The 27199-nt window shown below is 45.2% G+C and overlaps 1 protein-coding gene across 2 annotated transcripts in view; it reads left to right on the plus strand.

Moving 5' to 3' along the window:
- Window positions 1-7345: 7345 nt before the first annotated feature.
- The window catches only part of GRIN2B (glutamate ionotropic receptor NMDA type subunit 2B), a 426141-nt gene continuing 406287 nt past the window's right edge, over window positions 7346-27199 (plus strand). For both annotated transcript variants that reach the window (XM_060165410.1, XM_060165411.1), the window contains exons 1-4: window positions 7346-7421; window positions 7987-8133; window positions 10773-11009; window positions 11980-12414. The gene's annotated coding sequence lies outside the window, so the exon portion shown is untranslated. The remainder of the gene's footprint in view (window positions 7422-7986; window positions 8134-10772; window positions 11010-11979; window positions 12415-27199) is intronic.

Here is a 27199-nt window from a genome sequence, read left to right on the forward strand (position 1 = left end):
ACTAGTACCGCATCCTCTGAGGTGCAAGATTTCCTTTATCCCTCTGTATATCAGTTAACTATTGCCATAAAATTGCTGTACCCTAAGCCACCCCAAAACTCAGTGGCTTAAACCACCAAGCATTTATTGTCACAGATTTGTGGGTTGGTTGAAGATTGTCTGAAGTAGGCTGGGCTCAGTTGGGGTGTCTCAGTTTACTCGGCATGTCTCTTCTTCCCTCCCCGTACAAGCACGTTAGCCTAGATATGCTCTTCTTGTGGCAGTGGCAGAGGTTTGAGAGCTCAAGCAGGAATGTGTAGACTTCTTGAGACCTACATCTAGAACTGACACTCCATCAGTTCTGCCTCTTTCTATTGCAAGTCACATTGCCAAACCCAAAGTCAAGGTGTAAGCAAGGATGTCCCTGCCATAACGGAAGGGGCACTGCAGAGTTACATGGCGGAGGGTGTGGTTATATGAAGAGATGAAGAATTGGGGCTGCTAAAGCAATCTTCCACACTCTGTTGGAATGAATAGGTCTTACTTCTGAGGGCTTAGCATCTGACTTTTATCTCTATCATAGGGGTCAAATAGATCTTTATTTTATTGTTTCTTTGCTTACATACTGTTCTCCTTTATTTAGACTGTTAAATTCTGGAAGGCAGGGATGTGTTTTACTTATTCTAGTTTTTCCAACAATACTTAGCACTCTCCTTCACACATGGTCAGTGTTTGGTTAATGTTTTTTGAAATGGCATTTTAAAATTTGGAGTAAAGTAGCTAACTTAGACAAGTATGTTATGATTTTGTAAAAAGAAACTTGTGAAATGTTTTTGTTTAAAGAAGAATTTCAGAAATGGCTCCTAAATAGAGGCTAAAGCATTTTTCTCTACGGAGTCATTAAATTATACATGAATCAGTGCTCACAGATATCTACCAATGGATAAAAGAAAAAATTTGCAAAGAAGGAAACTTGGAAGGGTTTATAAATGTATTGGGTTGGCCAAAAAGTTTGTTCGGATTTTTCTGTAAGCTGTTATGGAGACACCTGAATGAATTTTTTGGCCAACCCAATATTAGTAAACATGGATGAAGGGGAAGAGATATTTGTAAGATGTGGGAGAATATACATTTTAAAGTTTTAAAAAAGGACTTTAGTTTTACAGGTTAAGAGTAAGTACACCATATAGTTGTGTCTTGCTAAATATCGTCATCAAAAAAGCATTTATTAGTATTCACTGATGATCAGCTGTTACACTGGAAACTGTAAAAATGATGATTCTCTAACTCCATCATTCCTTCAGCATTTATTAGCTAGAATATTTGTGAAGAAGAACTTTTCTTCCCTCCACCCACCACCATTCTCTTTGGACTAAATGGAGTCTCTTTTTATTCAATGTGTCATAATCAATAATGATCATTTTCTTTTTTTATGCTAAAATAGTCCCAAATTTGGTCAGTTGGACACCCTTTAAGTTGGATTCTGTCCTTTGGACACATCCCCATTAGTTTTAGAGCATATCCTGCTTTCAAACCAAACAAGATGCTCTGGGCTCCCCTTTCATTTTCCCTGACTCAGCCTGAAATCAGCCATTTTGCCAAGGATCCCAGGTTACTTGGAGTGGAGAATGGTACTTAGAAGCCAGGATCTGGGTGCTAGGTGTGCTTATTGTTACTGGGGTGTCACTGCTTGCTATTAGTTCTTTTAGTGGATAGAGCCTATATACATATATATAATTTTTTATTTCTGTTCATAATTACTGCACTAATACCACTACCAACAATAAACACTAGATGTGAAGTTTAAGATTTCTTTTTAATACCCTTTGTCCTTAAGTTATTAGGAAACAGGAACGTGGGATCATAGTCTCAAATTATCACCCAACATATTACTTAGCAGTTACAAAGAGGAAAATATACCTTTATAATTGAGAGATCTGTTAGATACCCCCTAAATCAGTGATTAAATTTGGCATCATCAACAATGGGACACACTGGCATCGTGTGTCTCCTAATACATGCATTGGAGAAGTTCACAACATCACCTTGCCAGAAATGTTTATCCTTAATCTATTCATGGGCACAAAAGTCAGACAATTCCAGATTGTGAAATATTTTGCAAGATAACTGGCCCAGATTCTTCGAAAATGTCAATGTCATGGAAGACAAAATAAGGTGGAGGGACTAGTCCAAATTAAGGGACACTAAAGATACAAGATAACCAAACCTGATAAAGGACATTTATAGGACATCTGCAAGTGAATATTGATTTAAGTATAATTATGATATGCATATATTGGAGAATATGAGGGTAGATAGGAAGTGTGCTTATATGTGGTACATTAGTTTTTGTTTTTGAAAAAGAGGCAAACCCTTATCTTCCATAGTAGGATGCCAATAGATAATGAATAAATTAAAAAAATTAAGAAGTAGCAGTTGTAAGTGTGTCATTTTGAGCTGGGAGGGCTAGTGCCAACAGCTTCAATTAAATGAGCTAAAAGTGGTGGCCTTTAGCGAGTGGGAAATGGTGGCGATGGGAGGTCAGGGGACTGCGGTTGAGCTATTTCGAGCATTTTAAACTCTTTTCTTATATAACTTTGAGAAAACTGAAATCTAAATTTAAAGAGAAAATAAACCTCAATTTTAAAACAAAATGAAAAAAATGACTGGATGTTATGAAGAAATACAGAGGAGAGAGAAGTTGGAGCCATAGTGTGAAGGAGCCCACCTGTCAGGGGAGAGTCTGAACTAAATCCCATTAGTGGGGAGCCTGTTGAGAAGTTCAAGCAGGGTCATCATAACGCAGCTCTTACAGCGGCAGAGAAAATCCTTCTTTAAATACTTACTCATCTTTTAGGTCCTCTTAGAAGTCATTCATTTATTTACTCATTCAGGCACTGCTCTGGGTGTTAGGAATGTTGCCATGAACAAAATGGTCCGGGCCCTGCCCTCGTGCAGCTTATGCTCCGTCCCTCTCAGGCTAATCATGCGGATTGGGGACATGTGAGGAATAACCACCCTTTGCCTCAGGTTGCGCCTCAGAATTCTCTCAAAGCGCTGGTGTGTGTGTGTGTGTGTGCGTGCGCGCGCGCGCACACACACACACACACACACACACACACCCTAATGAAATCATCTTAATTCACACGATTTCACATTAATTTCACATTTATTTTGTGGGACCACTGACTCCACACGTGATCGTCTCACACCCCTGTGACTCCGTGTTCTCTCAACAGCCTGCCCAGGTCTCCGTGTGGCCTCTCCCTTCCCTCAACTCTGTCAGGAGATCCCTAAGCTGCTTTGTCATTATTTCCTTTAACTGGGCTCCACATAAGGTCTCTTGGTGGCGAATGGGAAGGGTGCAGGGCGATGGGAGCAGAGGGTCCAGGAGAAGTGGGCAGAAGTCACTGTCAGTCAAAGCTCCGCTGCGTGATAGAAGGACTCTCTGAAGGAGCGTGAAAAAGAGGTGGTATCTGCCCGGAGGCTGATGACAGCGATGGTTCCAGGAGTAAAGATCCACATGGAAGGCGGCAGATGCTAAAGTGGAAAAGGAATATTGGGGGCACTGACACATGGCTCACAAAGGAAAACGTTAAGAAGTTTCAGAGAAGAGCGTGAAGTGACAAGAGAGAAGGGAACTAGTGAGAGGAGAATTACAAAATTGATCTCCATTTTGTTTTATCATTCACATCATTATCTGACTGCCTCTGGTAATACGATGTTTCAAAATGCCTTCAGATAGAGACAGTCTCTCATCCACATTGTCTGTAGTAAAAGAAATTGGGGCACATTTCTCAAGAAGCTTGAACAATCTGGCACTGAAACATCAGAAGAGTGCATCTTCTTTTCACCATAATGGTGAGACTAGAGATGGTTTTTTCCCCCCACCCTGTGCTTAGATGGAAAAAAGAAAAGAAAAAGAAACAGAAGACCTTTCTAGGTGGAAGAAAAAGTAAGATTCTAAAGAGTTTGTTAAAACAAAAACAAAAACAAAAACAGCTGGGTCAGATACAGTGTTGTCATATCTTTGCTATGTTGGAGGAGGGGAAGAAACAATAAGGCAGTGCCAACTCTAACTGTGCTTAATAGCGGGTTATTTCCACTTGGGGTGTGTTCTCGCAGGAGTTGAGTGCTGCTAGAAATAACACCATGTGGAGTCTTCCCTTTCTCTGTTACAGAGAACTCCTACTATCTCATCACATCTCCTGCTTTCTAGATTCAGTCCTAGATTCAGTCCTCTTTCTGAAAGTCTTATTTATTCCTCCCTTTTTTCTCTCCTCCCTTCTGCCCCCGTTGTATAATTTGGAAAAGAAAAGGGCCCATTTGGGGAAGTATTAAAGAAATGTTCCCTTGAGTACACAATGCAAATGTCTAGAAGTGTATTGTTCACAATGTACACAACAGGCTCAAAAAACTGCAGTGGATAATAAAGACGTTTTTCATTGTTGGAGGGCTTCACACAAGGGGATGAAGGTGGTTTATCCCTTTGAAAAAAGATTGTCTGAGTTGAATAATTAATATCATTATGATAAGAACAAAATAGAGATTCTTTTAAAAGAGTAATGATGGTAGGATCTTAGTATGCCTGTGAGAGTGATTAAAATTGAATGTTCTGCCCGTGTTTCCTGTACACTCCAGGAATAGTAAGCAAAAGAAGATGGATTGGATTCAGCAGAAAGCATTAACATGCATGTTGTCAGCTAAGCCTTTATGAATTATTTTTTCAGAGGTGATAAACATTCGAATATTTTCTCTGGAAACCAGGAAGCCTGTTTTACTTGAGGTAACGAGCAGGGACAGACCCACTTTGAAGCTAACGCAGCTTCAGACTCCCAGCCATTCACCTGGGGCCCCTTCCAAGACTGTGGGAGAGGCCCTAATTGTCCAAATGTTTTAGTAGAATTTGCAAAAGTAGCATATTTTAATTGCAAATCACTTAAGATTGCTGTCTCTTTCCACTCCAACTTTCTCTGATTTTCCTTCACGCTGGGTGTCCTTGGACTGGCGGTGAGCATCTTGGAGATGAAGCTAAGAGGAAGCTGAGTAGGGAATAATTTAATTTGGGTTTAGTGAGATATATTTACGCAGCTTGCCATCAGTTTCCTGTAAAGTTATTGCCAGCTGTCCCAAGGAAAACTTCCAGGAAAACTCCTGCGCCTTGCACCTACTCACCCAGTATCCTGACATAAAAGTGTCACAGAACATGTGCTCCATGGGTCGTCCCCTTGTTCTAGTTGGAAAAAAAGCTGCCCCTCACCTCACCTGAAGTCGTTGACCACTTTTGTATTTTGTCGCAGTTTTCTTTCCTTTTAGATTTTCTCCCCAATGGAGTATGTGACAACTTAGAATTTTCTTTAAAGAATCAAAGTGTAATGTTTCCCATTAGAAAGCTGCTCAAAGCTTTGTAACGTGTACATCAATATTAAGGCTCTAAAATTTTTCTTAGGCTGGGAAGGGAAACGCGAACACAGAGATGTAGAAAAGTTTATTCAAAAGAGTTGATAAAGCTTGATTGTGCCACTTAACCTGCACTTTGGAAAGACATTTTGGGACATTTTAACCAAACAAATGAGAAATTACGGACTGCTGTTTGGGACATATTTGAAGAGTTCCTTCTTTCATTATCTACATTTATTTATTAAAGAACCAAGAGAAAACTTAGATAATAATTAATGTAATATGAAACAAAAAGATAAAGATTAGCCCTGACATCAATAGAAATCAGTCTGACTTTGGGAAGCAAATTGCAACATTTATTTTTTCAAATTATACCAAAACTATAATTCTCTAAGAAGAAAAGAGAAATTTTTTTTTTTGGAGTATAATTGCTTTACAATGGTGTGTTAGTTTCTGTTTTATAACAAAGTGAATCAGTTATACATATACATATATTCCCATATCTCTTCCCTCCTGTGTCTCCCTCCCTCCCACCCTCCCTATCCCACCCCTCCAGGCGGTCACAGGGCACCGAGCTGATCTCCCTGTGCTCTGCGGCTGCTTCCCACTAGCTATCTACCTTACGTTTGGTAGTGTATATATGTCCGTGCCTCTCTCTCGCTTTGTCACAGCTTACCCTTCCCCCTCCCCATATCCTCAAGTCCATTCTCTAGTAGGTCTGTGTCTTTATTCCTGTCTTACCCCTAGGTTCTTCATGACATTTTTTTCCCTTAAATTCCATATATATGTGTTAGCATACGGTATTTGTCTTTCTCTTTCTGACTTACTTCACACTGTATGACAGACTCTAGGTCTATCCACCTCATTACAAATAGCTCAATTTCGTTTCTTTTTATGGTTGAGTAATATTCCATTGTATACACGTGCCACATCTTCTTTGTCTATTCATCCGCCGATGGACAGTTAGGTTGCTTCCATCTCCTGGCTATTGTAAATAGAGCTGCAATGAACATTTTGGTACATGACTCTTTTTGAATTATGGTTTTCTCAGGGTATATGCCCAGTAGTGGGATTGCTGGGTCATATGGTAGTTCTATTTGTAGTTCTTTAAGGAACCTCCATACTGTTCTCCACAGTGGCTGTATCAATTAGAAAAGAGAAATTTTGAATAGAAGTAATGAATAAGCTCCTGGATTGTTTGATAATCCAGTTAATGAAGAGGAGTGAGTCATATGTACACATTGGGAAATGGTTTAAATTTTTGGTAAGTTTGAGACAAAATACTGACATTGATGAGGATAATGTAAAACTTTATAATACATTGCAAACTGGTTAATGAGTGTCATCAATTCAAGGGATATTTAAGATTAGTCACTGTACAAGAAAACTTGAAACCCTTGAAGCCTTACAATTTATATATAAAAAAAATTTGATAAAGGTTTTCCCTAATTCAACAATTCTGAAAAATGTACTACTACCAATAAGTAAGAAATTTTCCCAAATGATCAACAATAAAAAACAATTTTTGAACAACCATGGTGAAGATCATCCTGGATTCTTTCTATTATTTCTCTAGAAAATGATATAATAATCATAATGTGAAGAGGTACTCAAAGAGTATGAAGTAAAAAAATGTAGAAAAGCAAGTATTACAGAAGAGTCAAGCAGCAACTAATAAAAAATGTTATTTAATTTTAAAGTGTTGCATTTATAAGTATCAGAATTCTTCAGTTGTTGTGATGTATTTTCTCATTTTATGTATTTACTTTCGATCAAATTTTCCACATTTTTCCTTAAAGAAGGACTCCAAATTGTAAGCTTCAGGCCCTACCCTTTCATTTCCATGTTTGATCTGAAAGATGCTGTGAGATGAATATACTTCTGTCTTTTTTCTCCAGACAAGGCATGGGCTTTGCATCTGCTGATGGGGCCATGGACTATTTGCATCTCCTGATGGGGCCATGGACTGTTTGCATCTCCTGTGATCCTTTGGGTCAAGTGAGCTGGCAGAATACCTCCAACAGTGTCATTAGCAGCCTCAGGTGAGAGCTTTTACCTCAGTAAATAATGCTGTGAATTATAACCCAACATCTTGTCATGTTAGAATATTTCTTTCTTTGCTTACTAGGAGTTAGGAGGTGCATATTTGCAACATTGAGAAATGGTGTTTCAAATTTCATGAATCTGGGTGATCTCTGAAAACAGTTTTATTGAAAGGTTTGTGGTCCTTGGAGGCAAAGGTTGTTCATTAGAAGTGCAAGTGAGTGACAGGAAGTCTGAGAAATAAGGAGAGAGGTCTCCCTCATTAAATGGGCACTGGACACCATGGAGAAGAGATACCACCTTGTGCTCACAGGCTGCATGGTCCCTAGAATTAGCTCTTCCAGAGTTGGCAAGACTGCTTGGGAAAGTGGTTTCTAACAGTCATAAAAAATCCTTAATATTTACAGAGACCCCACATGTGTGAAATTGCACCACTATTGGAGGAGATCATTAAGAGGATGTGACCAGCAGTTGACCCATGATTTGGACCCAGGCAATATGAAGACTCCTTACACCCTCCCCTTGTCCTTGGAATATCCATTTCACCCACTGTTCCTGCCCTAGGAGCCACTTCAAGGATGCAACCCTGAGAGGATGTATTAGTGACACCATCTGGAATGAATATGTTACTGAACCCTGATAGGGCTGCTGTCTAGGTCCAGCAGGTGTGGAGATCTACTCATCTTGCAGCTGCCCAAGACAGCAAGCCTGGTATGTAAGTTCCTTTGCTTATTACAACTGCCACCTACCAATCTGGAGTGGTCTGCCTCTTTCTTTGGTCTCTCCTTGCCCTCTCTGTACCGGGGCCATTTTGAATTGCCCCAGGGGAACTTCTGAGGTTGCCAACCAACAGCCTAGTGCTGGGAATATATGGATACATAGATGCTGGTCTGTCTCCCTAAGTAGTTAAACAACTAACTGGGAAGATAAGAGGTATACTGTACATAAGGATACACCTTTAAGTTTAACCTTATGAAATTGCCTTTTTATTATAAGTCAATAATTAATGGTTATTTCATATGATTAAATACCAGTAGCTTCATACAGTTCAAGATAAATAGCTTGTGGAAGTATTGTTCTCCTTTTGGGCCAGTTCTTCATAGTGCAGGACCAATGTCCAATTTGGTATGTGTAGTATCTCGTGCCTGGGTCGTACATGCCAGTGGCATCACCCAGTCATTTCGTGCAGATTCCTCTACACATTTCCAAATGCAGAGGGCGGAGTCGGGGATGGTGGCGCGGTGCCAGACCTCATTTAAAAATCCTTGAAATTGTTACAGAAATCAGTTCAGGCTTGGTTGACAGAAAAATATCTTCTGTGGACTTGGAACTTGAGCTAGAAACTGAAAGAGAGGGTGGACTTAGTTAGGGAGAGGGGATCTGAGATCTCATCCTTCTCTATACTTGCAAAAGTGAAGAGGCAGGAACGGAATTGCTGGGTCCAGGAAAGGAATAAAATAAGAGAATTGGTCCAATTTTGGTGAAGAGGATCAGGGATAGGAAGGGGAGGGTGGACTCTGAGGTTTAAAAAAAAAAAAAAAGTAGATTAAAGGTCAGCCTTGAGTGAGATTGGATACTATTGTGAAGTTAATGGGCATTCCTGAAAACTCCAGGAGGAGTGTTTCAGGAAAGCCCCACAGGGCTCTTGCTCTCCTTATCCTACACCCCTCCTCGAATCCACATGCTAACAACTGGAAATTACACCTGGAGTGGCTGGGTTGGCCGTTGTGTGTCAAGGGGCACAGCAATTCAGGGCGCCTCTGCAGTTCTCCAAAGAGGTGGAAGGTCAGCCTTACCCTGACTTAGAAAACTAGCTCTACCATTACTGAGACAGAATAATTCACACGTGAACACACTGTATTTGTGTTTTCTTGTAATGCTTATGTGTTTGTGTGTGTGTTAAAAATCTTACATTCAAAGATTCGGCCTGTCAAAATCAGGAAACATAAAAGAATTAGTTCAGATGTATTATGGGTGCTGTCTGGTCTATAGGACCCCATTCTATATAGATCAAAGCACCCAGCTACTAGGTGTAAACACTTCACACAGGATTGTTACCCGTGTGTTTATATGGCTGCTTCTCAGGAATGTGGGTAAGAAGCTCAGGACATAACCAGAATGAAAATGCTCCACCATTGTAATATTCTGTATCTCTGAAGAGACAACGGATCTGAATAAAAATGATGCCTCCACAATGATACTAATATTAAAAGTAAACAATACTACAGGTGGTGATAAGTACTGTTAAAATAGAAAGCAGCTTAAGAGGGAGAGAAATGAATAGACGTTTGCTTTTTACAAGAGGGTGGGTTTTTAAATGCCCTGAAATCTAGTTTTATTTAGGGATTATTCACCTGTCTCATCATCTTCTTCTCAAGGTCTTTAAATAACAGGATCTACTTTAATGAATAATTCCAAATTCTTCAAACCTTCACTAGCAGTCAGCAAAGCACACATGTAATCTGTACTACACAGTGTAGCCCTTAATTACATTTACCTTGCTTTGTTTCCCCCTGTTCTACGCGTCAGCCTCATGGGCTCAGAATAGATCTTAAGCCCCTTGAAGGCAAGAACCCGGCTTTAAACTGCGTCCAGCACACGCCACGTACTTAGGAAGCAAAGGCTGATTTATGGAAAATCAAGCAAGGATCGTAAATCTCAAACCGCAGCTCCGCCCTGGAGACGCTTTCCGCAGCGGAGCGGGGCCGCCCGCCGGGGGCACTGTCTCGCTCCCCCGACCCCTTGGCCGCCCTTCCTCGCTGCCGTTCCCCACTGCGGCCGGCAGGAGGCGCCACGGCCTCGGCTAAGCGTTCTCCCCCTTCCTACCCCACTTCCCCCAGCACGTGACGTGGGAAGCTGCCTCCGCCAGAGACTTAGCATTAGGAGTGAGGGGGTGAAGGGGTCTGGGGGTGGGGTGGGAGATGTGGAGAAAGAGAACACGCGCGCACACACACTCTGGGAGCAGGAACATCTTCCCTAGCTTCGCGGGTTTCTCCTCCCACCAGAGCAGTGTGTGAGAGGTAGGGGTGTGTGCGTGTGTGTGTGTGTGGGGGGGGGGGCACGTTTTTGAGTGTGAGACCCAAATCCAGACCAGGCAGCCTGTGATCTCCCGCCCTGCCCCCGTACCCGGTGATTAATCCCCCGTTTTCTTACTCTCCCCTCCTCCCCCTCCTCCTCTTCCTCTCCCGCCGCCGCGCGGTTGACTTGCCCCCGCCCGCTTCCCCTCCCCCGGCTCCCATCATCACCAGCTGGAATCTGGGCGCCTGCCTCTCCACCCCCCACCTTTTTGGAGAAAGGCAGGTCCCCCACCCCCTTTGAAAAACCACTTCCTTCGGCTTCTTCACCTCTAGGAAATCTCGGGGCTTTGCTCTATCGAAAGTGCTCGGCTGGGTGATTTCTGAGCACCACCCTCCAGAAGTGCTGGCGTCCGGATGCATTTTCCTTTGCTTTGCAAAGAAGAGTCGTGAACTTCAAAACCCTCCGAGACGGATTATTAATCCTGCTTTGCAGGAAAGGAAAATCCTCCATCCTCGGCCACCGGCCTCCCCTCTCCGGAGACCCTGCTATCGCCCAGGCTCTCCGAGCCGGTACGTAAATATTCGCCTTGGAGTCTCTTGTCTCAGTTTGGGGGGGGGGCATGGGGGTGTCAGGAAGATAAAGCGTCGAAGCAGTGGAGCCGTTAACCAACCTGGCATTAAGTAAAGCTCTTAAAGCCTGCAGAGCCCGGCACTTGCTCATTTGGACGTGGCTTTTTACAAAAGGTTTTTCAGGGTGAAGGGATAGGGCACTCTCTGGTGTTTTTTTTGGGGGGGGGTTAGTCCCCTTACCGAGCAGAGAGGCTGGGCATCGGTGCCCCGGGCCGGAGCCACGCGCCGCGACCATCCGTCCAATCGACACGTTTCAGGTGAAGCCCCGTGAGCTGCACAGCAGCGCGGCGGCGGCGGCGTGAGTGTGCGCGGGGGTGAGTGTGAGTGCGCGCGCGGGGGCGCGTGCGTGTGTGCGCGCGTGTCAGTGTGCCCCTTCCAGGGAATGCCCAGTGTGCACCCGGTGCACAATCACAACCCATTCAGCGCGAGCCCGGGGTGGGAGGAGGCGCTGCTGTTGGAGACGATGGGGAGAACGAGACAGACATGTCAGCAGCACTGCAGATGGGGCTGGGGGCCGCACTTGCTGGCGAGTTAAGTCGGGGTTGTGTTTCTGCGTGTGAGTGAGTGTGTGTTGCTACGTGGAGCCGCTTCTCCCCCCCTTCCTCCCTGCTTCCCACTTCCCTCCTTCGCTCGCTCCCTCCCTCCCGCCCTCCCTCTCTCCTCCTCCATTCAGGTTGGCTTTCCCACCTCGCATCCATGCCTGTCCCAGGAATGGTATAGCCAGACCTTTTCTGAATTACTTGTAGACCGGTACCAGCTGTTTGCAACCCCTCTCGTGTGCGCTCTGTGGGAAATGCAGGGTTTCCCCCCCTTTTCCTTAAGACGAATTGATCTCTTTTTCGGAATGCATTTTTCTCACCCTCTGGGGGACACTCGAATCAAACCTTGACCGCCTCTTTTTCCCCCTTAGGAAGGGGACGCTTTGGGAATGACCATGCTCCACGGAGGGACAGAGCCGGCCCCCTTCTCTACACAGAGCCTCCTCCACTAAAGCTCCAAAAATCAAAAACCGTAATTGCCAGAAGAATCATTAAAAAAAAAAATAGTCCAGCCACTAACCTCACATGCAAACGGAATAATCACTCGGGATTCTGCATTGTGAGCTGCTCTCCATACCCTGAATTACCTTTGAAGTCCATCTTTTTTTTTTTTCGTTGAATTTGCATCTCTTCAAGACACAAGATTAGAACAAAATTCACGCTAAATTGGATTTTAAATGCTCTTCCTTTTATTTATCCTTCGTCTTTCTTATGTGGATATGCAAGCGAGAAGACACGACTGGATATACCCAACATGCTCACTCCCTTAATCTGTCTGTCTAGAGGTTTGGCTTCTACAAACCAAGGTAGGGCAAATTCTATTTCATTTTCTTCTCACCTGGGGCAGGGATTCCTTGTTTATCTCTCTCTTCAAGTCCCTCAAGTGGATTTTTTTGGGGGAAGAAAAGGTAACAAGATATTCAAATAATGCTGTTTGGGGAAAAAGCCTTCTTACAAAGGGGGAAATCTCCCACGTTATTTATTTTCCTTCCTCATCTAACAGGTTTTGGGTTTTTTGGAGGCAGTGGAGGTGGATGTATGTAGGGACAGATGTTGGATGGCATAAGGGTTGGGAGACCTGTGTGATTTTCGAGTTAAATAGCCATTTATTCACCCCAAGCTAAAGCTCTGATTTTTTTATGGGAATCGAGAAAGCTTTTTCTTTTTTTCAGGCTGGTTTTTCCCCTTTGCCACTTCCATGTCTCTCTAGCTCCTGTCTCTACCTTCCTAGGTATCCTTCTCATGCCTTTTAAAAGATGAAATAATGAATGAGATTACTGTGGCTATTGCCCCGAAGTCCACTTGCTGTCTAAGTGCTGACCCTGGGCCCAGAGATCCCGGGAGGCCTACTGCAGAGGGACAGGTCTAGGTGGGGAATCAGGCTGGCCTCAGAACACCTGGAATTGGAGGATGCTGCAGGTTAAGAGGACTTAAATCTTAAGCTTGGAAAGAAGGAATTCTGTCAGTATTCTGCCTTTTAATTTGTATTTTTTGGTGTGCTATTATATTTGAGATATAAATTTCTCCTTCTGTCTGCACATCTATTTATACCCACACATCCTCCGAGCAAACTGTTACTTCCCCACTCTTGCAAAATGGCTATCTTGCAGAGTTCTAAAATGCTGTGTGTGTGGCAGGGGTGCAGAATTCGACACGTGAGTCTTTGTGTTAAACAAAGAGATGTGCCGTTTGCATGTGTTAGCCTTGGACCCTCCAAAGAGAATTAATACTTACATTTTTCTCCCTCTCAGCAAATTCTACAGCATGTGCAATGTGGCTAGGTGGTATATTCATGCACTTGAAAAGAGAAATAGCAGGAGAAATGGAAAAGACTTAGCTAATGGCTCTTCAGCTAGCCGCTCATGCAATCCAAGACAACTCCGAGGAAATCAGGTCGCCCGCGGGCTGCAGGGCTAGGTGGTGAGCTGGTTACTCGTCACCTTGTCCACTGACCGTATGTCCCCAAACTCCGAAGGCACCCAAGGGCAGGAATCAGGTTGAGATCAAGATCTTCCAAACAGTGTGGCAGAATCACTTGCACCAATAATCTTCCTGAAAGTATTCTCCCCCTAAATCATTTCTCCAGTATTTTTTATAATACTTTGAAACAATCCAAAATACTACAGGGATATTGGGGAAGACGTTGAAGGTCCTTGTCACTCAACATCACGGTAGAAGAGAGTTCTTCATCGTCCAGAAAGGATGGATAGCATCCAATTCACTACTCCCCTCCCCCAGGTTTCATTCTCTTGAGCGTTTCTTGCTTCAGCACTCATCTGTAACCATGGTGTCATCTGAGTGGCGGGTTGGGATCCCACTTTGAGCCGTGTCTACAGATAGCTGAGGTGATCCAGTGTGTGCTCGCCATGTCTACAGATAGCTGAGGTGATCCAGTGTGTGCTCACCTGAGACCCCTGAGCTCATTCCCCATCTGCTTCTACTCCTTCAAGTGGGAGGATGAACTCTGAATTTTACTTAAAAATAGAACAGAGGTGTGGGTGAAAAAAGCAGCCCCATGCGCCACGATTCCATAGGTAGGATGAGCAGGGTGAGGTGCGTCTCCAAGGGCATTGCCCTGTTTGCCTTCCTGGGGCCACGACGGTGCTCTACACCAGTCATCATGTGGATTGGTGACGAGGTTGCCAGGAGGCCTTTCGACAGAGTCTCAGCCCCGTTTGCCTTGAATGCTAATGGGGTGAAGCCAGGTTCCAGGCCATTGTTAGTTGGCTCTAAGACTGGGCAAAGGACAAGACATTGAAAGGGGAGAAAGAGGACTAGGCGGTGGGAAAGCCACAAAGAGGAAAGAATGGACTCCATCCAGAAAGTGCTTGTTGGGATTCAAGGCGGAATCGCCACAGGTGGTCTGTGTCTTTCCACATCCAAAGCCGTTTTGGAGACCTTGGGAGGTGGCGGCTGCCCCTGTCCTCGTGAGTGGACGCCATGAGGCTGTGACTCAGTGGTGCTCTGGGCAGCCTCAGGGCCGTTGTTCTCTCCCCGTTTTTTCCCTCACAGCATAAAGAGCTGACCGGGTTCTATTTTGTCTTCTCCCCTCCTGCCGCCCCCCTGCTGGTGTGGGCACATGGCAGAGAAATGTGGCTGCTGGTGGGAGGAAGAGTACATTTACTTTCGGTCGAGGTGCCTCCATGATGTGCAATTAAGAAAAAAGAAATTAATAGGAAATAAAGACTCCCCAGGAAAGCACGGTTGAAGGTGTTAGGTTGGTGATTTCAAGAGAAGCTGAACGACGTGGTGTCTTCTGTGCCTGTGTTTCAGGTGTAGCGAAGCATGATGGGTCTGTGAACACGATGATATGGCAGCTTAGAGACAGATGCTGAAAGGAAGGAGAGGAGCAGGGTGTGCCCCGGGGTGTCTAGTGCCTTCTCTCCATTGGTTCCATCCCTGGGAAGCCTGTCTCTCTGAAGAGCCTTGTTTTGCCACTGTAAATGTATAATATATCGGGGGGTAGATAGAGGTAAAGAGAGTAAGTAAGAAGGCAAAATGACAGAAAAGGAGGAGGAAGAGAAAATATTCCTCTAGTCACTACTTTGCACACCCAGTGCCTTTCTTTTAGGCTGAGCGGGAAGAGAGACTTCCTCTGGTGAAGGGATGAACAGCAGGTACCTTGATTTTGTATTCCTGCTTCACTTCCAGAAAGATGGCTTCAGAACCTTGACGGTCTCCCTTGCCCTTCGTGTCCACACATCCAGCCTTGTGTGGGGAGGGGCAGCGGGTACCTGGGAGGTGGACACGTGCACTAAAATTGGTTGGTGGGATGAATGGAGAAACAGGACTGAGCTGATGCAGCCCTTGGCCACATCATCGTCACCTTGTAAAACCTTCTCCCGTTACCTCCACGAATATGAGGAATCCAGGATGCAGGGCTCTTTTTTTTTTCTTTTTTCCTATTTTCTTGTTCAAGAATATGAAAATGGAGGCGACACAGCCACTAGTACTGACAGGCTAAAGCAGAAATTTAGTTAATATTTATAGACTATGAACTAGAGAAGGAGGTGGGGGAAAGGACAGGTTATGTGTTAAGAAACCAGAGCAAAAAAGCAGCCTCTAGGAGCCAGGTGGAACTCATCATTCTAAAGGTTGGGAAACTATTGTTCTGAACGATGACCTTGACCTTCTGTCCATAATGATGGAGAGTACAAAACAGCTCATCTCGAGTAACTTGTTGGGGTCAGGAGTGGATAAGCTCCTTTTCTTCACTGCTGTTCTGCACCCTCCTTAAGAATTCTAGAAATTTCTTCCTTTCAGTAAACTACTCTGCTACCGTGCATACATGGTATGCACGATATCCTGGTATCATCTCCCTGTAAATAAATATGGATCCAAAGAGTTATTGGTCTAATGAATTGTTCACATTTATTAAAGTGCATCTCTTCTTTGCAACCACAAGAAGTGTCTCCAGGGAGAGTAGATTAGTGGTTGAATTGATACTATCTTTCAGAAGGCTGCAGAAAATAGAACAGAATGTGAAGGAGCAGGCCTAACTCAGAGGAGATGGGTTCCTACCATGCACCTGTGGCTGTTAATGGTATGTCTATGGATGAATGAACGGAGAGAAGGGAAATATTGATTAGTGAAAGATGCTATTTGTTGTTTGTTCTGGTGGGTACAGGAATGGTTTGCAGTTACCTTGTTAGATGAGATCAAGGATTTGAGAGCCCTGTGGCACTTTTGAAAGCATCTCCTCCGGACTTCTCATTTAATAGATGAAGAAACTGAGATCCAGGGAGATTAAGTGATTTGGTTAAGGTTGGGGCAGTTGCTTAGTGCCGAGTCTCTGTGCACCACACCATTGAATAGAATGAGACGTTCTTGGAGGTTATTTGTGGATTTCGGACATCTATATCAGTGCTTCTCAAACTTTATTGTAAATAGGAATCACCTGGGGACCTAGTTAAAAATGTCCATTCTGGGGCTTCCCTGGTGGCTCAGTGGTTGAGAGTCCGCCTGCCAATGCAGGGGACACGGGTTTGTGCCCCGGGCCGGGAAGATCCCACATGCTGCGGAGCGGCTGGGCCTGTGAGCCATGGCCGCTGAGCCTGCGCGTCCGGAGCCTGTTGCTCCGCAACGGGAGAGGCCACAGCAGTGAGAGGCCCGCGTACCGCAAAAAAACAAAAAAAACAAAAAAAACCAATGTCCATTCTGAATCACCAGGTCTGGGGTGGTACCCGAGATTCCGCATTTCTAACAATCTGCCAGGTGATGCCAAAGTTACTGGACCATGCATCATGGGTCTACGTCATTCCTGAACCTAATTCTATATCATGGTTAACACTGGCAGCTCCACGTATATTTCTGCTTTGGGGACTTCCAGCATTTCTGCTTTGCTCTTAAAAGTAGAAAAGAAAAATTAGAAAGGGACCTGTGTGTTTAAGTTCACCTGTGTCCTCTCTTCCCTCACTCTCCCACCCACATGTGTCGTTTGCCTCTTCCCCTCCCATCCTCCATGCCTTCTTATGCTGGCCCTTCTCATAACCGATTCTTCTCCCTCTTTTTATGAACTCCTGCTTCTGTGTTTCTTTATTAGTATCTCTTGGTCTCTTTTCTTTCACACTATCTCTTCTTTAACTTTATTTTTATGACTTCTGCTCTCCTCAATTATTCAACAAACATTTGTTAAGGACCAATATTTGTCAAGCACTGACTTATGAAAAAGAATTAGCTCTGGTCCTTGCCTTCCAGTAACTCATGATTTAATGGGGGAGACATGTAAAGAGACCACCATATCCTTAGGTAAGAGCTGTAAGAGAGAGCAGCCTGGGAGAAGGAGGTGGGCTTCGTGGAGGGGTTGACATTCAAACTACATCTTGAAAAATAATTAGGAGTTTTATAGAAGAAGGAGAGAATGGTCATCTTAGGAGGATGGAGAGGCAAGTGGTGTGAAGGGGCGAGCCTCCCGTGCTTCCTCGCCTCCCTTAACTTGGGGAGAAGATCAACACAGGAATGTGCCGGTTCACTGATGAGGAATTTCAGATTCCAAATCCGAGGCCAGAGGAGGAAGTCAGGGTCTTGTTGAAAGAAGAGGAAAGAGGCTCTCATTGCTGCTTTGGTGTTTCTACAGTTAATGAATGCTAGCCCTGTTTATTAGGCTTGCCTCTGGAAGGAGCAAATGATACAATTTTCATTTTAGGCCACTGGCTTGCAACTAACTTTGTTGATGGCCATTATAAAGAAAGGGACAGCTGTTAGTCGGTTTGTAGTCAAGGAGAGAGCTGGATCCTAGCCCGGGCCAAGCTACTGGGAATGAGGACCCAACCTAGCCCCATGTGTTTCTAGAGTAGGGAGGCAGAGAGATGCCATGCCATCTGGACACTAGCTGCTTTCTTTCATGGCGAAGGGGAGTGTTGGAAGAAAAGGGGCATAGTTACTCCCGGGGCATTCACAAAATGTTCTGGTAGCCTTATGAGATGGCCTCTTGTTTCAGAAGTATTCTTCATGGGGATGCCCAGGTGTAGAGATGCTAGGAAGACACCTTTGGCTACCACTTCATTAGACTGTAGCAGTGGTGCCTAAGGGGAGATGGATTGGAAATGAATGTTCCCCTAAGTTTTATTTGCACCTGTTTCTGTTCCCCATCCTTCTACCCTTTTCCCCCCACTTTCACCATTTCTCTGTATATGGTGGTCTGTATTCATTTCATTAGCAAAAGGAACCTAAGCTTGGCCTGAAGACTTTTTAAAGACCCACCTGCATGTAAAGAGAGTATCCTGAGTCTGAAGGTATGTGGATGAGCAGATGCCATCACTGGGTGGTGGGATGTTAATTTCAAGGTGACTTAAGGGACAGGACGGTGGAGGCATAGTGACAAGGCTGTGCTTAGAGGGGTGGGGAGGGGGTGAGGAGGAGGCCAGACCCGAGGGAGTGGCAGGCCTGGGAGGAAAGAGAGGCCCAGGCTTTGGCCCTGCTGGGGTCCGGCCTTTTAAGGGGGAGGGGAGGCGGTGTTTGTCATCTGTCGTGGAGAGCTTCTTAGATCAGGAGAGTTTAAGGTTTTGAGGTGAACTCACTCGACTCCTAACAGCCAAACTGTGCTTCACACACGCCATCCTCTGTGGCTTTGCTCATTGCCTCATTCAGACTGTAAATTTCCATCTTTAGAAAGAAATGTCAAGTCTGAATTTCTTATGAATCTTTGTATAGACCCTCTCAGGGCTTCAGCTGGTTAGAATTTCTTAGGAAGTCAGGTCTTGTTTCTTTTGGAGAGGCGGGACTCCAAAACAATGGCTGGATGAAAGCTGCATTGTTCAGGGAGGGGAGAAGAGAGGCTTGGGAGAAACCTGAAGCTTAGCTGATGTCTTTACTCCTTTTCCCAAAGCCCACTGTACTCTGTGAGAATGTCCAGATGTTCTGGATCAATCCTCCCACCTTCAGGGGGCCTTAGTCTGGTCACTGGTAGCTGGTGTCTTTGGATTAGAGATCAGGGTTTCTTGTGTGCATCCAAATACACGCACGCACGCCACCTAGACTTGTGTACATAGGGACATGTTTGTGCAGGGACTTCCCTACCAAACACTAGTCAAAAATAATCTTAAATACATAAATGTGTCTGTGCGTTTAGGTAAGTAATGCGTGTGTGTGTATGTGTGTGTGTGTGTGTGTGTGTGTGTGTATGTGTGTGTGAGGGAGACCTGGGATAATAAGAATATTAATGCTGGACTTCCCTGGTGGCGCAGTGGTTAAAAATCCGCCTGCCAATGCAGGGGACACGGGTTTGAGCCCTGGTCCGGGAAGATCCCACACGCCGCGGAGCAACTAAGGCCGTGCGCCACAACTACTGAGCCCGTGAGCCACAGCTACTGAAGCCCACGCGCCTAGAGCCCGTGCTCCGCAACAAGAGAAGCCACCGCAATGAGAAGCCCGCGCACCGCAACGAAGAGTAGCCCCTGCTCGCTGCAACTAGAGAAAGCCCGCGCGCAGCAATGAAGACCCAACACAGCCAAAAATAAATAAAATTAAAAAAAAAAAAGAATATTAATGCTGACAGCACCTTGGAGATTATCTGTTTTCCACAGCCACCATTTTGAAGCTGTGAAAATAGGTCTAAGGTTAGCCACGTGGTCTAAAGTCGTGTACACGTGGCAGAGCCATGTCCACTGAATCTCCTTTCAGTACTTTCCCCTCCATTGCCCTGCCCCACTTGTCCCTTTGGGATGCCTGACCCCTAAGTCAGCCAGTGGTGAGCGTTTGCTCATCCCCACATCTTCTGAGCCCCGGGTATCGCATACTCCCTGGATGTGCAATGGGTCTTTAAAATGTTAAGTTTCCCCAGGGTATCCGGTAGCTGCCTGCCTGATGATGGGGTAGGTGGTGGTCTTGGGAGTTGGAAGCTCCTTTTTGTTTCTGCTTGTGTTATCTTACTTTGGGACCATGGTTTAAGCCATGGCCACTGGCTGTTGATTTCCTCATTTCTGGAACAGCAAGACAGGCTAAAGCAGTGCTTCTTAACCCCAGGTCAATAACACAATCACCTGCAGAGCTTCGGCAAGAATAAATACAAACAACTAAACAGCAACATCCCGTGGACATGGGATATCCATGCCCAGGCCGTACCCCAAACAGTTAAATTAAAATCTTTCAGGGAGGCAGTCAGGTCAGGCAGTGGTCGTTTAAAAACGTTTCCCAGGGAGTCTCATGTGTGGCCATATTTGAAAACCACTGGGCAAGATGATTGACAAGGCCCCTGTTAGTTCACAGCATCGTGCAGTCCTAGCATTTGGATGTGTAGACTGAGACCCTGTCGCCGTTAAACCGTCCCATGAGTAGCATGAGGGTCCCTGAGTTAGGGGTCAAAAGACGTGGCTGGAATAGGAGGGGATTCAGCGTACAGAGTGCACACCAATGGTGGAACTGCTGTGCAGTTAAGAGCAGAGCTGTATCTACCTCGCTGCTGAGCGCTCTCGCCAGTGACACAGGCTGGGGTGGAGAGTTAGGGAAGTCGGGGCTGCTTTCCCAGACACCCTTGAAACAGGTGTGGCTGGGAAGTAGGGCGAGCGGCCGTTGGTTCCACAAACATCCTCTGTTCCCCTTAGTCTTTATTGAGGGTGCCCCATTTCTTGTTTTGGAGAGGAAGCCTCATTTCACTCCTTTGTAACACTGTAAATGTAGGAAAACTATTCAAAAACGGGGCTGGCTAAGCAGACCCTGATTGACTGGTGAGGGGTGTGCATGGTACAATTATCTTAGTGCCAGTTGGGATCCACCAGCCCCGGTCTTCTCCCTCTCAGTGCCTGAAATCGAGTATTAAAGGCATGAATAGGAGGAAGAGGGTGGGAGGCATTAAGCTTCGACCTTCTGTGACTGTTACGTTAATCACTGACTATCAGGCTGGCTGGGTTAATCGTTTTCTCCTTCCTTTTTGACTCTCTCCCTTCCCCATTTAAAAATAAAGATGAACCCAAATGTACAGAGACGAGGGGAAAAAAGCAGATTTATGGATCTGTGTTCCTTTGGAAAGACAAACCGTAAGAAAGTAAAAATACTAGTTCTGTTGTGGACGTGTGCAAGCTTGTGAGTGTGGTTTGGAGCCACGGTGGAGTTTGGTGGGATATGCAGGGGTGTGAGCCGCTGAATGTCTAGGAGAAACCTATGCAGTGTACTCCCTGATCTGCATTTCCAAATGTCTACTGGCTGACCCTATGGAAGCAAAACATCCAACTCACTGAGATACTGCAGCCTCTCCCCTTGCATTTCTCACCACGCAGACCACACATTCCATGGGACCAGAATTGATGTCTTCAGGGTTTGTGGCTCTCCTTTTGATCACCTTGTTAGAAACTCCAGGATTGTTGCTGGGCTTAATGGGAAGGAGAACACATTTCAGTCCTGTTCTGGTTCTTTTTACGCCTGTATCCTGGTTTTTCCTTCAGCTCACAGAGGAAGAGAGACTGTGGAAGAAATCTGACCCTGACCAAATACAGGTGCTCAGATTTGGAAGGTCTTTCTTGGTAGGAACCTGCTGACCCCTTGGCTTTTTGGAGAAAAAACTACTGGATGGGTTTTCATAGAGCCTCCACATAGAAGAGAAATCACATTTGTTTGTTGATTAATTTGTCAGTTTTCCATGAGAACATTTTTCCTGCTTTATGTCACCTTATGTCCTCTGTGCTTAGCAGAATGCTCTCTGCACACGGGCACTGCTCAGAAATGCTGGTTGCTGATACAGATGACACTCGGAAATGAACGTGCACTGGGGATAAAGTTGACATATTTATACCTTTTATGTTTCCATTTCCTTGCCACACAAGCACCTCTTGATGCTTTGGGTGAACTTTACTAAAGCTGTGTGTGGATGAGAGTGTCTTTAGTGCTAGCTACAGGCCGACAATGAAAATATACCCATTTCTTAGTGCCTCACTTCTCTGAGCTTCATTTTACGTTGTGTTCAATGAGGGTATTTCTTCCAAAAGCTCTCACTCATCACTTATTACACTTTCCCCCTTCCCTTCAAATTCCACGTAAATACTGTCCATCCCTCAATGTCCATCTCAAAGACTGTCTCCTCCACCAAGTCTTTCTTGACCTTCCCAGCTAGAAATAAGTCCTCCCAAGTCATTTGTTTATGTACTGGTTTTATTTTTATTTTCCCTCTGTTTGTAGCACCTTTCTCATGCTGGCTTTTGGGGCAAACCCCTAGGAGGGCTTTTTCATCTCATGTCCCTCAGTTACCTTCACTGTTCTGGGCTTTGTGTAATAAATAGGATAATGGTTACTCACCTTCTCCTTTTTATTCTGTATCTCTTCGCAGAGATGCTTTGATTTCAAGATAAAATTCAGAGTTGACTCTGAAAATTCTGTACGGTCTTTTCACCACCCTAGCAGGGCGTCTCATTTATCGCTAAATCTGTGTGTATGTACCTCAGTTTGCGTAACCTCAGTTACAGGTTAGGGAAGGGTGTGAGAAGGTCCTGGCATTAGGTAGCCAGAAATTATAGATCATTTTGGAGATAAATGGTGGAATGAAAATACTAAGAATTATTGCTGTTAGTTTAAATATAATAATGATCTAAAAGGAATTGCCTCATTTTTGCTTAAGACAATTTCAATTTTCTGTTGAAATTGGGCCTTGAATCGGCAATAGATATGCATGGTTCCATTATATATATATATATCATATTCTGGGTTACATTAACATATGTTATCTCATTCAGTCTTTACCAGAAGGCTGACATTATTTTGTTTCTCAGATGAACAGAGTGAGGATTCGAGAGGACAAGAGCGCATGGCTGTAAGCAGCAAGCCAGGAGTCCAGCTAAGGTGCTCTGGTTCTAACCCCTGGCTCTTTAAATTCTACAGAGCCGCCTCCATGTTAAAGGAGGTGAGGGTTTATGTGTAGAGGACCCGGGAAACAGCACGTACTCTGAAAGTTCAGCTAAAGTGACTTCCTTCTAGCTCCCTCCTCTTTAGGCTTTGCTCTTGGCCAAAGGCAAAGTTGTTTTCAAGTGGAAAAACGCATCCTATAAAATAGCCAGTTTCTGGACCGTAATTTAATTTGGTGAGGACAGAAGGTGAGAAAGCCATGGCACTGGCAATCAGCATCTCTTTGATTTCACATGATGGTTAAGGCTTGGGCACCATCTTCTTAGCCTGTTCCTACCATTCTGTAAATATACTTCACCTCCAACTTGAAGACTCTACTTCCTTTAAGAGGAAACAGGCCTCCGCTCACTTAACCTTGGACATTTTGATGATTACCCATTTTCTCTTATCTATTTCTTTCTCAAACCCATTTGTAAACTACCACTTTGAGTGGAGCCTAATGGTTAAAGTAAGAGAATGGTGGTCAAGAATCCTGCTTCGTAGTTGTGTTTTTATTAGTGAGGGAACCCACTATTATTGTTCTATGAGATACACTTGCTTCATTCCCAAAAGGGAACTCGTTTTGTTTCAAATATCTGCATTAACTATTGACTCAGAGGGCAGGTTTTTTTTTTTTTAATAAAATAAACATACAAGACAAAGGATCAATTTCCTATATCTTTGTTTTTCTATTTAAGAAAAGAGGTTGTGGGGGCTTCCCTGGTGGCGCAGTGGTTGAGAGTCCGCCTGCCGGTGCAGGGGACACGGGTTCGTGCCCCAGTCCGGGAAGATGCCACATGCCGCGGAGCGGCTGGGCCCATGAGCCGTGGCCGCTGGGCCTGCGCGTCCGGAGCCTGTGCTCCGCAACGGGAGAGGCCACAACAGTGAGAGGCTCGCGTACCGCAAAAAAAAAAAAAAGCAAAGAGGTTGTGTCTTGGTGCCACAGGGAGTTCTGGTACCTTACCCTTATCACATGCATATTGTAAAACTACTTTTCAGTAATTTGAAGCAAAGTGGTATTGAGGGAGGAACACTGGCCGAGGGGCCGGGAAGCCAGGTCCCATCTCAGCGCCAGGTCAGCGCCGTGGGCGCTGAGGGACTTGGGGCAAGTTACCCAATCTCGCTGAACTTGCGTCCTCACCTGTAAAATGAGGTCTTTAGGGGGAGACAGTGATTGTGTTGTGGGTCAAATGAGGAAACGTAAAGAATCCCCTCAAACCGCGAGTTTCATACGCACACGTGCAGGATCGTTGTTAGTAACTCCATCCTGCTCAACATCACAGCTTTGCAACGGCCTCCAGTGCCGTCCACGCACTCCCCGTGGGCAGGAGAAGAGGGGGGATCTGACTGGGGTGGGAGCAGGCAGCCGAGGCCCCGGCGTTCGGAGTGCAGGGCAGCGCACCAGGCACTGAGACCTGTGGTTTTTAAGTCTTTGGTCTCTGTCTTCTCCTCAGGTTCTGTTTCACAGTATTTATCTAGAAAACTAGACAAAGGCTTGTCAGAAAGGAGAGCAAACTAATCTTTCCAGCTCTATGTGTAGGACCATTTTTTCCAGGCTTATCTTTTCTTGTTACACGGTCCGAGAAGGGGGCAGATGGAGATGGCGACGCAATCGGAGGAGAAGGCTAACGTGAAAGGCGGTCTCACGCTCCTGGCCTTTGCTCACGCCTCTCGCTCTGGGTGCGGCGCCCTCCCCGCCGTCGCCCGCCCGCCGCTCTCCTGTTCCGCCTTCAAGATTGTGCTCCAGGTCTTCCTGGCCCCCCCAGGCTGGAGTCACTGCCCTCTTCCCGCTCCCACGGTGCCCTGGTTTGAAATGACTCTTGCTGTGTCTCCATCCTATCCATCGCATGATGCGAATTTCTCAAGGGCAGAAAGCACCTCTGCCCGCTACCCCGTGTGCGCCCAGCAGAGCGCCGGCAGGGGGCGGGCATGTACCAAATACCTGGTGGCGTGGTGTGAGCACCTACAAGCTCTGTGTTCAGTGCTTCCATGCATGAATGAATCTGACGGTCCCAACCTCCTCAGAGGCATGAATAGTTATTACCTACATTTTATGGGCGAGGATACTGAGGCCACGGAGAAGTTAAAACTCGCGTAGCTCAAGTGGCAGAGCCAGGATTTGAACCCAGCCGTCTGGCTGGAGCTCACTCATGCTCTTAAGCTTTATGCTCCACAGCTTTGTAGTAAATTTTTATGGTTGACTTGAGCGGTCAGACACTTAGAAGAAACATATTGTGTGTCCGGTTCTCGGATGGTGGAGCAAAGAGAAGAGCGTGCACAGCAGAATTTGCAGGGTGGTTAGGACCACGCTCCCGAAGGGCTCCTCAGATGTAGGACCCACCCAGGACCAGCTTCCAGAAAAGCCTGGGAATGTGTTAGTGTCCTCATTGTTGAGTTTTGCCGTGGGTGGAGTGGGCTGTGCTTCTCTACTGCTTGCTGTCGCCCTCTTTTGGTTCCTTAAGGTTTCCTGGCCACCATCGGTGCCAGTGGCACTTCAGGGGTCCCTGGCAGCCTGCTGGACTGCACCCCCCTCATCCTCTCTTACCACAGTCTAACACGGTGGCAGGTCCAGAAAACAGCGGTTGAAAACAAGCACTCCGGAGTCAGACAGCCAGCGTTTCTGTTCAGCTCCTTTAGTTTACTGGGCAGATGCTTCACTTCTCTGTACCCCAGATTCCTTACGTAGAAGGTGACGGCCTTTCAGTCGTTGTGAGAATTAAGTGAGTTATTTCACTTTGAACAGTACGTGTCACAGAGTGAGCATTCAATAAGTAGTAACTACTATGACAGCCCCTGGGCCCAACCGAGTCAGAGCCAGTTTGGTGGTGAGGGTGTAATGCGTAGTTGTCCCATGTGTGGGGCAGTCATTTCTGGCTTAGGGCCCTCCAGATCAAGACTGGCTTTGACTTCTTTGAATATCTTATCATATTATAGATGGCAGGAGAAGAAAGTATGGACAAGAGCTGACATGTTCCTAGAATATTGAGAGAATGTGAATTCTAAGTACAAAAAAAAAAAAAAATGCAGAAGATACCCACAGATAAGCACCAGTTAACCAAGGATGTAAACGCTAAAGTGAGCTTTGGGCAGAATGACCGCGAACTGATCAAAGAGAGGAAAAAACGAAAAGCTGTAAGGAAACCTGCACACAAACGAACAAAATTTGAGCAAGAAAGGGAAGTTTTCAGTGAAAGGAGGGAACAGAGGCCAAGACAAACCAAGTTGTTTCTAATAGTAACAATCACTTACATTCCTGGAATGCTTTATAGTTTACTGAGGGCTTTCTCATGTGTTTTTTTTCTAATAAATTTATTTATTTATTTTTGGCTGCGTTGGGTCTTCATTGCTGTGCATGGGCTTTCTCTAGTTGCGGCGCGTGGGGTCTACTCTTCATTGTGGTGTATGGGCTTCTCATTGCGGTGGCTTCTCTTATTGCGGAGCACGGGCTCTAGGCACGCGGGCTTTAGTAGTTGTGGAGCATGGGCTTCCGTAGTTGTGGCCCGCGGGCTCTAGAGCACAGGCTCAGGAGTTATGGCGCACGGGCTTAGTTGCTCCGTGGCATGTGGGGTCTTCCCGGACCAGGAATCAAACCCGTGTCCCCTGCATTGGCAGGCGGATTCTTAACCACTGTGCCACCAGGGAAGTCCCTCTCATATGTTTTTTTCCCCAACACATTTTTTGATAGTCCCAGTGTAGGAGGAATTCTGGGCAGGAACTCTTATCCCCATTTTACAGATGAAGAAATTGAGGTACAAAGTGCTCTAGTGATTATACAAAAGTGTATAGTTGAGAAGAAAATAAAGAGATGGAACTCCATCTCAGCTTTTCTGAATCCCAAATCCAGAGCTCTTTCTTCTTTGCCTCTACCTTGAGAGAGCCGAGGAGAGATGCTTGTTACCTTGGTTGAGGACGCCTGGAGGAAACCTGATAGGATAAATTTTCTTCTTAGAATTTACTCTAAGAAGAAAAATGACTTTGGTGGGCAGGTGAGCCTATTTAGAAAAAGTGAAGGTTGTGAAACCTGGAAAGGTCAGGTCAACATATTGTGCAAAAGATAGAAGAATTTGGGACAAGGGAATTATCGTTTTACTTCTTTATATTTTTCTTTTTATAAAATTTCCACAATAAAGTGAATTATTGTCACATTCAGAAAAGACGAGGTAGGAAATTAAAAAATGAGAATTTTAATTATATCAGGAATCAGATAAAGGTAAAGGGGTAAAAGTGATCACCATAAGGGCTAGAGGTATATCCTTACTTTCCTAGGATGTAGCTGGGAACTGG

This window comes from Lagenorhynchus albirostris, chromosome 11 (genome assembly GCF_949774975.1).
Source record: "Lagenorhynchus albirostris chromosome 11, mLagAlb1.1, whole genome shotgun sequence".
In the NCBI taxonomy this organism is placed as follows: Eukaryota; Metazoa; Chordata; class Mammalia; order Artiodactyla; family Delphinidae; genus Lagenorhynchus; species Lagenorhynchus albirostris.